Consider the following 12,183-nt stretch of genomic DNA (forward strand, 5'->3'; position numbering starts at 1 on the left):
AGGATTTCTTTTCTGTATATAAATCCAAAGAAAATGAAAATTAGTATGTGCACTCCCATGTTTATTGTAGCATTATTCACAGTAGCCAATAAATGGGTTTGACCTAAATCTCCATTGACCGATGAATGGATAAAGAAATTTTGGTGTAGACATACAATTGAATATTATTCAATCTTGAAAAAAAAGAAAGAAATCCTACCATTTATGACAACATAAATGAGCCTAGAGAACATTATGGTAAGTGAAATAAGTCAGACACAGAAATACAAATGCTACATGATACTACTTATATGAAAAATCTAAATGGTTGACTCACAGAAGCAGAAAAGTAGAATGGTGATAATCAGGGGGAGAAGGAAGCAGTGAAATACTAGAGAAAGGGCACAAAGTTTTAGTTATACAAGATAAATAAGTCCTAGAGATTTATTATAGAGCATAGTGGCTACTGTTAACAAAACTGTATTGTATACTTAAAATATTGCTAAGAAGGTTGATCTTATGTTAAAGTGTTCTTATCTACCCATCCTGCCCCCACCCAGAGAAAACAATGAAGAGGGCTGGGGAAACTCTTGGAGGTGATGGATGTGTTTGTGATAAGGGTTGTGGTGATGGTGTCATAGGAGTATGCTTATCTCCAAACTTGTCAAGTTATACATTAAACATGTATACTTTTTCAGATGTTAGTGATCTGGCATTAAAGTTTAATAAAAAATAGAACTTTTTTCTCTTAAAGATACTCTCAGTTAAAAGTAAACAAAATAAAGGAAAAACCTTGTCTCATTTCATAGGCCATTTTAACATAGGTGCATATATAATTTACATTATATTCTTTTAAAAACTCTGAGATACCGTAGTAATTACCAAAAAGATAAAGAAACTAACTCTAAATTACATATCCAACCAAATAACCAAGTGTGATAGTGGTAGAGCTAGGATTAGAAATAAGTTTCTCTGATTCTTGCTACAGATTCTGTCAACTGTATAATATTTATCCACTTTGTCAGTTCATTTATTAATTAAAAATCTTGATCCTTACCCAAGTACACTCATTTTGAACTCTAAGAGGCAATATGTACCATATGCATCAGAAAAATTTCCAATAATGCCAAAGCTATTCTGAGTGGAGAAGTTTTACTTGAATTATTTGAGAATGAAATTATTTCCCTTTAATAAAGATGTAGGTTGTGATATAGATGGACCTTAGTACATGAAGAATTAAAATAAATTTATTGAGGTATTCAAATGAGTATCTTGAACAGAGTCCCCAACAGGGGGAAATCAATGAAAATACATAATAATCATGCCTTATATTTACAGAAAACATTATACACTAGAAAGTATTTCCACTCAACATCTCAAGCCTCACAATGACTCTTGAAGTGGGGATTAGTGGGGCACCTGGGTGGCTCAGTCGGTTAAGCGTCCAACTTCGTCTCAGGTCATGATCTCACAGTTCGTGGGTTTGAGCCCCGCGTCGGGCTCTGTGCTGACAGCTAGCTCAGAGCATGGAGCCTGCTTCAGATTCTGTGTCTCCCTCTATCTCTGACCCTCCTCTGCTCATGCTCTTTCCCTCTCTCTCTCTCAGAAATAAATTTAAAAAAAATTTTTTTAAAGTGGGAATTATTTTGTCCATCTTATTAGTGAGCAATTCAGACTCTGAACTGTCAAGTGAATTGTTCATTGTTAAACACATTTAGTAAGTGCTAAAGTCAATAGTACTAATTAACTTATAATTAAAATAAAATGCTATCAAACAACATTATGTGTAAATAAACCATGAGTTATAAGTAAACTTAGGCCATTGTATTTAATTCCCACCTCTCCACTCACTCTTTTATTCAATTAGAAAGTCCCTTAAAGAAGTTGGATCACATAGCTTTGCATTGAAAAATAAACAAACTTGTTTGGTGTATTGAATTAACAGTAATACAACTTCCATATGTATTGCAAACACTTCTTTACATGCAAGTACATATAGGAAAGTAGTTATTATCCTGTATTCTCATTATTAGTTCCCCAAACAAAACAGAGTTAAAGGTGAATCTCATGCCATGAAACCTATCTAGAAAAGAAAAAAATAAATTTCAACTAATATCAGTTCTACTCTTTAAAAGTAACCAACCAATTATTAATCTTAATAATCCATATAAAGTACTATTATTAATTTGGGAGAGAGGTTAAAATTAAAATGGCATAATTAATTTGTAGATTCCTGAATGACTAACACAAGACTTCTAAAGTTTGAGGTTGGCATCACAGAAATAGTCATACCTTTAGTCTGTTAGAGTCAAAATACAAAGTAGGAAAAAAACCAATTTAAAACTCAGTATGCTAATTAAAACCTCCAGGAGAAATTGCTCTCACCAATCAGTACAGAGAAACACTTGTCTTTCTGTGATGACTTAAATGTTCTCACCTGAACAGTTCCATGACTAAACTAAAATGTAGACAGAGGTCTACAGAGAGAAACAAGATCCTAGCATCTGCTTGCTTACAAGCTATAGACTACTATTTAAGCTAGTAAAAAGAATTAACTAGACAATTTTAGTAAACTGCTAAAATTGGACTATGACCTAGGGTGAGGGAGTAAAGTCATTAATGATTACAGAGAGGCTAAGAAGTTCAAATCCCTTTACAAGCTTTTCTCCAAGTACTCCTCAGGAGTCTAGAGAAAAGATCAGGAAGTATTCAGAGAAGCCCTTTCTGCCCATCATGCTACCTGGGTAAGGGAACAGTGCTAAAAATCCACACAGACTCATCTTCTCTATGATGTTTACTTACATGTCTGTTCTCGGTATCTATTCATTAATTTTCCTCCTTATTTGGGCTCTGTCTTTCCTACCTTTTTTTTCTTCTATTTTTGCTAACTTCTTGATTTGATGCAATGGCAGGCATTGAGGATTTTACTTTTTTGTAAGCTGGATATTTTTGTACTTTTATAAATATTCTTGAGCTTTCTTTCTGAGATGTATTTAAGCTATTGGTGAAAGTTTGATCCTTTTGTGTCTTATCTTTAGGATTTGTTGGGCACACCCAGAATAGTGCTAAGTCTTGACTTCATTATTTCCACACAAATGAGGGAAGAGGATCTGCATTCTCTGCACATTGTTCCATGAATACTGAGGTTTCCCAATTTGACAGTAGAATAGGAGCTATTACCAGTGTTGTGTATGTGTGCCAGGCACTGTTACTTCTAATTTTGTGTGTGTGCATGGTTCTTTGGCTAAAGGTCTTTCCCCATAGGCATGTGCACCTGAGTATTCCAGAACAATTTCTGTGGTTACCCCTCTGTAAAGATCTCTCCTCTTATTCTTTGTCCTACAAAATCTGGCCTCCTTTATCTCTACATATTCTCTGCTCCATCTCAACCCATGAAGTTGGTCAGGCTTTTCCTTGGTTTGTCTTCCCTATGCAGCAGAATTGAAACTCTCTCAAGGAAATAAATTGAGCTAATTGTATGGATCACCTCATTTGTTTCCCATCTCTCAGGGATCAATATCCTTTGTTGCCTGATTTCCAATGTCTTTGCAAGACATTGTTTTATGTCGTTCATTTCCTGGTTGTTTCAAGCAGGAGGGACCATCCCCACACTGTTAATCCATCCTGGCCAGAGGCATATAATTTCATTATTAGTAGTATTCTCTTGGAATGAAATAATCTTTAGAGAAATTAATACATAAAATAGCACAATTTGAGAAGCTTATGTATAAAAGCATGTAGAAATATTTAGAGGCACCTGGTGGTTCAGTCAGTTAAGTGTCCAATTCTTTTTTTTTTTTTTTTACAAATAGTTTATTGTCAAATTAGTTTCCACATAACACCAGTGCTCATCCCCACAAGTGCCCTCCTCCATGCCCATCCCCGCTCCCCCCCACATCCATCAGTCCTCAGTTTTTGTCAGCATTCTAGAGTCTCTCATGATTTGCCTCTCTCCCTTTCCCCCCCCATTTCCCCCCTTCTTCTCCCCCTTGTTCCTCCGTCAAGTTCCTCCTAATCCTCCTATACATGCAAACATATGATATTTGTCCTTCTCTGCCTGACTTATTTCGCTCAGCATAACACCCTCAAGGTCCATCCAGGTTACTACACATGGCCAGATTTCATTGTTTCTCATTGCCATGGAGTATTCCATGGTATAGATAAACCACATCTTCTTGATCCATTCATCTGTTGATGGACACTTAGGCTCTTTCCATGTTTTAGCTATTGTGGAGAGTGCTGCTATGAACATTGAGGTACACGTGCTCCTATGCCTCAGCATTTCTGTATCCCTCGGGTAAATTCCTAGCAGTGCTATTGCTGGGTCCTAGGGGAGTTCTATTGTGAGTTTCCTGAGGAACCTCCACACTGTTTTCCAGAGAGGCTGCACCAGTTTACATTCCCACCAACAGTGTAGGAGGGTGCCCGTTTCTCCACATCCTCGCCAGCATCTAGAGTTCTCTGATTTGCTCATTTTAGCCACTCTGACTGGCGTGAGGTGGTATCTCAGTGTGGTTTTGATTTGTATTTCCCTGATGAGGAGGGATGCTGAGCATCGTTTCATGTGTCTGTTGGCCATCTGGATGTCCTCTTTGGAGAAGTGTCTGTTCATGTCTTCTGCCCATTTCTTCACTGGGTTGTTTGTTTTTCGGGCGTGGAGTTTGGTGAGTTCCTTATAGATTCTGGATATTAACCCTTTATCTGATATGTCATTTGCAACTATCTTTTCCCATTCCGTTGGTTGCCTATTAGTTTTCTGGGTTGTTTCCTTTGCTGTGCAGTTAAGTGTCCAATTCTTGATTTCAGCTCAGGTCATGATCTCATGGTCATGAAATTGAGCCCTGTATCTGGCTCTACCCTGGGTTTCTAGCCTGCTTAAGATTCTCTTTCTTCCTCTTTCTCTGCCTTCCCCCCACCCACACTCTCATGCCCTCTCTCTAAAGAAAAATAAAAGAAATATTTACATATTAAACTGGTTAACATAGTACACCTGAGGGAATACAGCTAGCTAACATAGGATATAAATTGCAACATAGAAGAATAAAAACACAGTACCAAAAAACCTATGTGAATCCTGGGCTATTCAGAGCCCTTTCTATAGTCAATAGTCTCAGGACTTGTAACACTTAATACATAAGGGCACAAACAATGCAGTGAGAAATTGCTACGGTTCAGTCCTTTCTCTGTGTACACACCTTTGACTTTCTTGTGATCTCCTAAACTAGGCTCGCTTATTTTTTCCCTAAATTACTCCCACCTAAGCAAAATAACATATCCCTAATTTTGGTTGACGAGCATCTAGAGTTGATGCCCTGGATTTCTGAAAGTTGGCATTTCAAAGGCCACACTTTATCTTTGTATTAGAATAGGGAAGTTATTCCCTAGAAATACAATATGAATCCATCAATTTGTGGTCCCAGTTGATAAACTTTCTTGCATTTCTGGAATCTCTGTGGCTTATGTGATTTTTCTGTGTTCTTGCATATGTCACACTTAAGTAAGCGGGATTAATGTCGATAGTATGCTATTCAAGTTTACCCTTCTTGGAGCAATGAATACTTTCAATTCTTACTATATTTTTAAGTGATATGTATTGATGACAATTTCTTTTTAAAATCAATTTGCATATATATATGTATTTCCATTTCTGTGGTATATGTGTTTATGCTTTGAGTTACAAATATTTAAATAAGATTACCAATATGTATTATTGTGAGAGAGTTGAGTAATGCAACTACAGTCTCTGTATCTAGTCATGCAAGTTAACACAGTTGAAACTGAAGATATCCTGATTTATTATTCATATTTAGCACACATACTTAACTTGGCCATATTAGTTATTTTCTCTAAATTAAAATACATAGACTTATTTGTATTTCTGCTCTTAACTTGCCTTCTTCATTCACTCAATACTATAATATTAGTTTTACCCATCATATAAATAAACCATCATCCAAGTAGTAGATTATATGAAGCTTATGTTTCATGTGAGGATAAGAAGTATCTGCCTTACTTCAAGTTGTATTTATTTCCACCTAACTCTTCAGTGAGTCCCAGACTTCTGTAACTTCCATACCAATAGCCTTATTTGACATGTCTATTTTTTATCCACATTATCCCATTATTTCATATTTTAGAAACATATCTCCTGTTTCCTAGTCTATATCTTTTTTTATATTCATATCCACATACATACAAATGCACACACACAGATGCATCCAGAGGGAAAAAAATTAAGACAAAATATATATCATTCAGCAAATTTTCCTGGCTAACTGAGGTCCAACAACAATCTCCTGGCATCTATACATAACCTCTTTATGCTTGTTAGAATATTTTATTTAATAGTACGTACTTAAAGTACTTTTATTTCCTTTCATTTCCTATTCTATACCTGTCTCTCTGTACCCATTATCTCTTTATATGACAGCCTTCCCAAACAGATCTTAGGAAAGTTTGGAGAGAGCTAAAAAAAATAAAACAACACATACTGATCCCTTAATATGAGTTAGTATTTTTCATACATTATTAAGAAAAATCCAACTTTTCTATGACTTAAAAGTTGTTTGCATAATGTTATTATTGATAAAAAGTAGGTTCAAGAAGATTGCTTTTCAAAATTGAAATATGTAGTACAGGAATCACTTAGTTCCAGTTATAATTGATTAAATTATATATCTCTTTGTTCTTATCATATCATCCAGGTCTTATTTATTATAGCACCTCCAGACTTATTTATTGATTGAATGAATATCATCTCCATGTTTTCTCCCTTATTGGTTTATCCATTTGTTTATCTTTGTGTTTATTTCTGGTTCCAATCACAACTTTTAGTTCTTTACCCAAAAGCACTTAGAACGTTTGGCACATACATGACAGGCATTAACAAATGTTTATTCATGATGATTAATTTTAGGAAATACATGCTTATTACTTTCTTTTAATGAATGAAATCAATTCAAGCTTTGTGATTTTCATTCTAAAGGTAGACAATCATATGGAATCCCAGAAAAATGAGCTGCTCAAAATAGAAAGGTAAAAAAAGGAATCTACTTTTTAAATCTGTAAGACATATTCGAATTACTAAGCATTTTCAATAAATAGCACCCCACTAAACTGTCCAACTGGGTTATGAGAAATAAAACAAGTAGTAGATGGGAAACAAAAATATTCCATTACAATTCTAAACAGGTTGGAAAACTAAATTATTTATAAAACCAATAATGATTTTGTATCCTGCAACCTGACTGAATTCATGTATAAGTTCTAACAATTTTTTAGTAGAGTCTTTTAGGTTTTCTATACAGAGTATCATGTCATCTGCAAATAAGAAAATTTGAATTCTTCCTTGTCAATTTAGATAACTTCTTTCTTTGTGTAGTCTGATTGTTTTGGCTAGGACTCACCGATAATGAGGCAGAAGGAAGAGAAATCAAGGAATTAATCCCATTTATAATTGCAACAAAGCCATAAAATACCTAACAATAAACCTAACCACAGAGGTAAAAGATCTGTACTCTGAAATCTATAAAACACTGCTGAAAGAAACGGAGGATGATGCAAAGAAATGGAAAAGCATTCCACGATCATGGAGTAGAAGAACAAATATTGTCAAAGGGTCTATACTACACAACGCAATCTACACATGTAATGCAATCCTTATCAAAATACCACCAGCATTTTTTACAGAGCTAAAACAATTCTAAAAGTTGTGTGGAGCCACAAAAGAAATTAATAGCCAAAGTAATCTTGAAAAAGAAAAGCAAAGCTGAAGGCAAACAATATCAGACTTCAAGTTGTATTACAAAGATGTCATGATCAAGACAGTATGTTGCTGACACATACACCAAAAAATGACACATAGATCAATGGTGCAGAATAGAAAACCCAGAAATGGGGTTACCTGTGTGGCTCAGTTGGATAAGCTTCCAATTTTGCCTCAGATCATATCTCACGGTTCATGGGTTTGAGCCCTGCTTCAGATATCTGTGCTGACAGCTCAGAGCCTGGAACCTGCTTTGGATTCTGTGTCTCCTTCTCTCTCTGCCCCTAACCTGCTCACACTCTGTCTTAAATAAAAAAATAAATAAATAAATAAATAAATAAATACATAAATAAATAAATTAATTAATTAAATTAATTAAAACTTTTAAAAAATTAAAAAAACAAAAAAAACATGAAAACCTCCCAAGGTTCCTCTTTTTAAAAAAAGAAGAAAAATGAACCCACAGCTATTAAGTCAACTAATCTTTAACAAAGCACGAAAGAATATCCAATGGGGGAAAAAAAGAAAATCTTTTCAATAAATGGTGTTTGGAAAAGTGGACAGCAATATGCAGAAGAATGAACCTGGACCACTTTCATACACCACCCACAAAAAAACATTCAAAATGCATGAGAGAGTTAAATGTGAAAGAAGAATCCATTAAAATCCTAGAGGAGAATACAGGAAGCAATCTCTTTGATATTGGCTGTAGCAACTTTGTACTGGACATGTCTTCTTAGGCAAGGGAAACAAAGCACACATACACTATTGGGACCTCATCAAAATAAAAAGCTTCTCCACAATGAAGGAAACAATAAACAAAATACAAGGCAATGTATAGAATAGGAGAATATATTAGCAAATGACATAATTGATAAGGAATTAGTATCCAAAATCTATAATGAACATATAAAATTCAACACTCAAAATACATATAATCCAACTAAAATATTGGCAGAAGGATAGACATTTTTTTTCCCAAAGAAGACATACAGATGGCCAACAGACACATGAAAAGATGCTCAACATCACTCATCATCGGGGAAATACAAATCCAAATCACAATGAGATACCATCTCACACCAATCAGAATAACTAAAATTAACAAAGCCAGATACAATATGTAGAGAAAGGGGAACACTTTTAAATTTTTGGTGGCAATGCAAACTGGTGTATCTACTCTGGAAAACAGTATGGAGGTTTATCAAAAAGTTAGAAATAGAACAACTCTTTGTAGTAAAGGCTAAAGTCTGGGATGGTGATGCCTCCCATTTTGGTTTTCTTCTTCAATATTGCTTTTACTATTCAGGGTCTTTTGTGGTTCCACACAAATTTTAGGAGAGTTTTTTCTAGCTTTGAGAAAAATGCTGGTTGCAATTTTGATTGGGATTGCATTGAACGTATGCTTTGGGTAGTAATGACATTTTAACAATATTTATTCTTACGATCCATTAGCATTGAATGTTTTTCCATTTCTTTGTTTCTTCTTCAGTTTCCTTCATAAGTTTTCTATAGTTTTCATCATACAGATCTTTTACATCTTTGGTTAGGATTATTCCTAGGTATTTTATGGTTTTGTTGTGCAATTGTGAATGGGATCAGTTTCTTGATTTCTCTTTATGTTGCTTCATTATCGGTGTATAAAAATGCAACCGATTTCTGTACGTTGATTTTGTACCCTGCAACTTTGCTGAGTTCATGGATCAGTTCTAGTAGGCTTCTGGTGGAATCTCTTGGGTTTTCTATGTAGAGTAGCATGTCATCTGCGAAAAGTGAAGGTTTAACTTCTTCTTTGCCAATTCTGATGGCTTTTATTTCCTTTTGTTGTCTGATGGCTGATGCTAGGACTTCCCGTACTATGTTAAACAGTGGTGAGAGTGGACATCCCTGTCGTGTTCCTGATCTTAGGGGGAAAGCTCTCAGATTTTCCCCATTGAGGATGATGTTAGCTGAGGGCTTCTCATAAATGGCTTTTATTGTGTTTACGTAAGTTCCTTCTATCCTGACTTTCTCGATGGTCTTTATTAAGAAGGGATGCTGTATTTTGTCAAATGCTTTTTCTGCATCTATTGACAGGATCATATGGTTTTTATCTTTTCTTTTGTTAATGTGATGTATCACATTGATTGATTTGCGAATGTTGAACCAGCCCTGAAACCCAGGAATGAATCCGAATTGATCATAGTGGATAATTTTTTTATATGCTGTTTCATTCGATTTGCAAGTATCTTGTTGAGGATTTTTGCATCCGTATTCATCAAGGATATTAGCTCGTAGTTCTCTTTTTATGCTGGGTCTCTGTCTGGCTTGGGAATCAGAGTGATGCTGGCTTCATAGAATGAGTCTGGAAGTTTTCCTTCCATTTCTCTTTTTTGGAATAGCTTTAGAAGAATGTGTATTAACTCTCTTTATTAAATATTTGGTAGAATCCCAGGGAAGCCATCTGGCCCAGAACTCTTTTTTGTTGGGAGATTTTTGATAACTGATTCAATTTCTTCAGTTATGGGTCGGTTCAGATTTTCTGTCTCTTCCCGTGTGAATTTTGGTAGTGCATATGTGTTTAGGAATTTGTCCATTTATCCTAAGTTGTCCAGTTTGTTGGCATATAGTTTTTCATAGTATTCCCTAATGATTGCTTGTATTTCTCAGGGGTTGGTTGTAATAAGTCCGTTTTCATTCATGATTTTGTCTATTTGGGTGCATTCTCTTTTCTTTTTGAGAAACCTGGCTAGAAGTTTATCAATTTTGTTTATTTTTTCAAAAAAAAAAAGAAAACAACTCTTGTTTTCATTGATAGGTTCAACTGGTTTTTTTTGGCTTCTATACTGTTTATTTCTGCTCTGATTTTTATTATTTCTCTTCTCCTACTGTATTTGGGGTGCTCTCGATGCTCTGCTTCTAGTTCCTTTAAGTGCACTGTTAGATTTTGTATTTGCACTTTTTCTAATTTGTTGAAATAGGCCTGGAGTGCAATGTACTTTCCTCTTAGGACTGCCTTTTCCACATTCCATGGGGTTTGGATTGTTATATTTTCATTTTCATTTGTTTCCATATATTTTTAAATTTCTTCTCTCATTGCCTGTTTGGCCCTTTCATTCTTTAGTAGGGTGTTCTTTAACCTCCATGTTTTTAGAGGTTTTCCAGACTTTTTCCTATGATTGATTTCAAGTTTCATAGCATAGTGATCTGAAAGTATTCATGGTATGATCTCAGTTCTTTTGTATTTATTGACAGCTACATTATGACCCATTATAAGAGCTCTCTTGGAGAATGTGGCATGCACAATTGAGAAGAAAGTGAATTCCATAGCCTCAGGATGGAGAATTCTATATTATATCTGTCAAGTCCACCTGGTCCAATGTGTCATTCAGGTCCATTGTTTCTTTAGTAATTTTCTGTCTAGTTGATCTATCCATTGTTTAAGTGGAATATTAAAGTCCCCTGCTATAAGCACATTCTTTTCAATAAAATTGTTTTTGTTTGTGATTAATTGTTTTATGTATTTGGATGTTCCTGAATTCAGTGCATAGACATTTGTAATTGCTAATTCTTCCTGATAAATAGACCCTGTAATTATTATATAATGCCCTTCTTCATTCCTTGTTACTGCCTTTACTTTAAAGTCCAGTTTGTCTGATATAAGTATCGCTACTCTGGCTTTCTTTTGACTTCCAGTAGCATGATAGATATTTCTCCATCCCTTTGCTTTCAATCTGAAGGTGTCCTGAGGTCTAAAATGAGGCTCTTGTAGACAGCAAATAGATGTATTTTGTTTTTTTATCCATTCTAATACCCTATGTCTTTTGATTGGAACATTTAGTCCTTTTACAGCCAGTGCTATTATTGAATAATATGGGTTTAGAATCATTGTGTTCTTAGTAGGATTCTTGCTTGTAGTGGTGTCTCTGATACCTTGTGTTCTTTGCAACATTTCCCTCATAGAGGCTCCCTCGGGATATCTTGTAAGGCTGGTTTAGTGGTGACAAATTCTTTCAATTTTTGTTTATTTGGGAAGACTTATATCTCTCCTTCTATTCTGAATGACAGGCTTGCTGGATAGAGGATTCTTGGCTGCATATTTTTTCTATCCATCACATTGAAGATTCCCTGCCATTCCTTTCTGGCCTGCCAAGTTTCAGCAGATAGGTCTGTAACCATTCTGATAAGTTTCACTTTGTATGTTAGGGCCCTTTTATCGCTAACTGGTTTCAGAAATCTGTCTTTGTCCTTATATTTTTCCAGTTTCACTATGACATGTTGTGCAGAAGATCAATTCAAGTTATGTCTGAGGGGAGTTCTTTGTGCCTCTTGGATTTCAATGTCTGTTTCCTTTCCCAGATTGGGGAAGTTCTCTGCTATAATTGTTCAAGTACTTCTTCAGTGCCTTTCCATCTCTCTTCTTCTTCTGGAATTCCTATGATGCAGATATTGTTCTGTTT

This window comes from Hyaena hyaena, unplaced genomic scaffold (assembly GCF_003009895.1).
Source record: "Hyaena hyaena isolate Hyena2069 unplaced genomic scaffold, ASM300989v1 scaffold_1866, whole genome shotgun sequence".
Classification (NCBI taxonomy): Eukaryota; Metazoa; Chordata; class Mammalia; order Carnivora; family Hyaenidae; genus Hyaena; species Hyaena hyaena.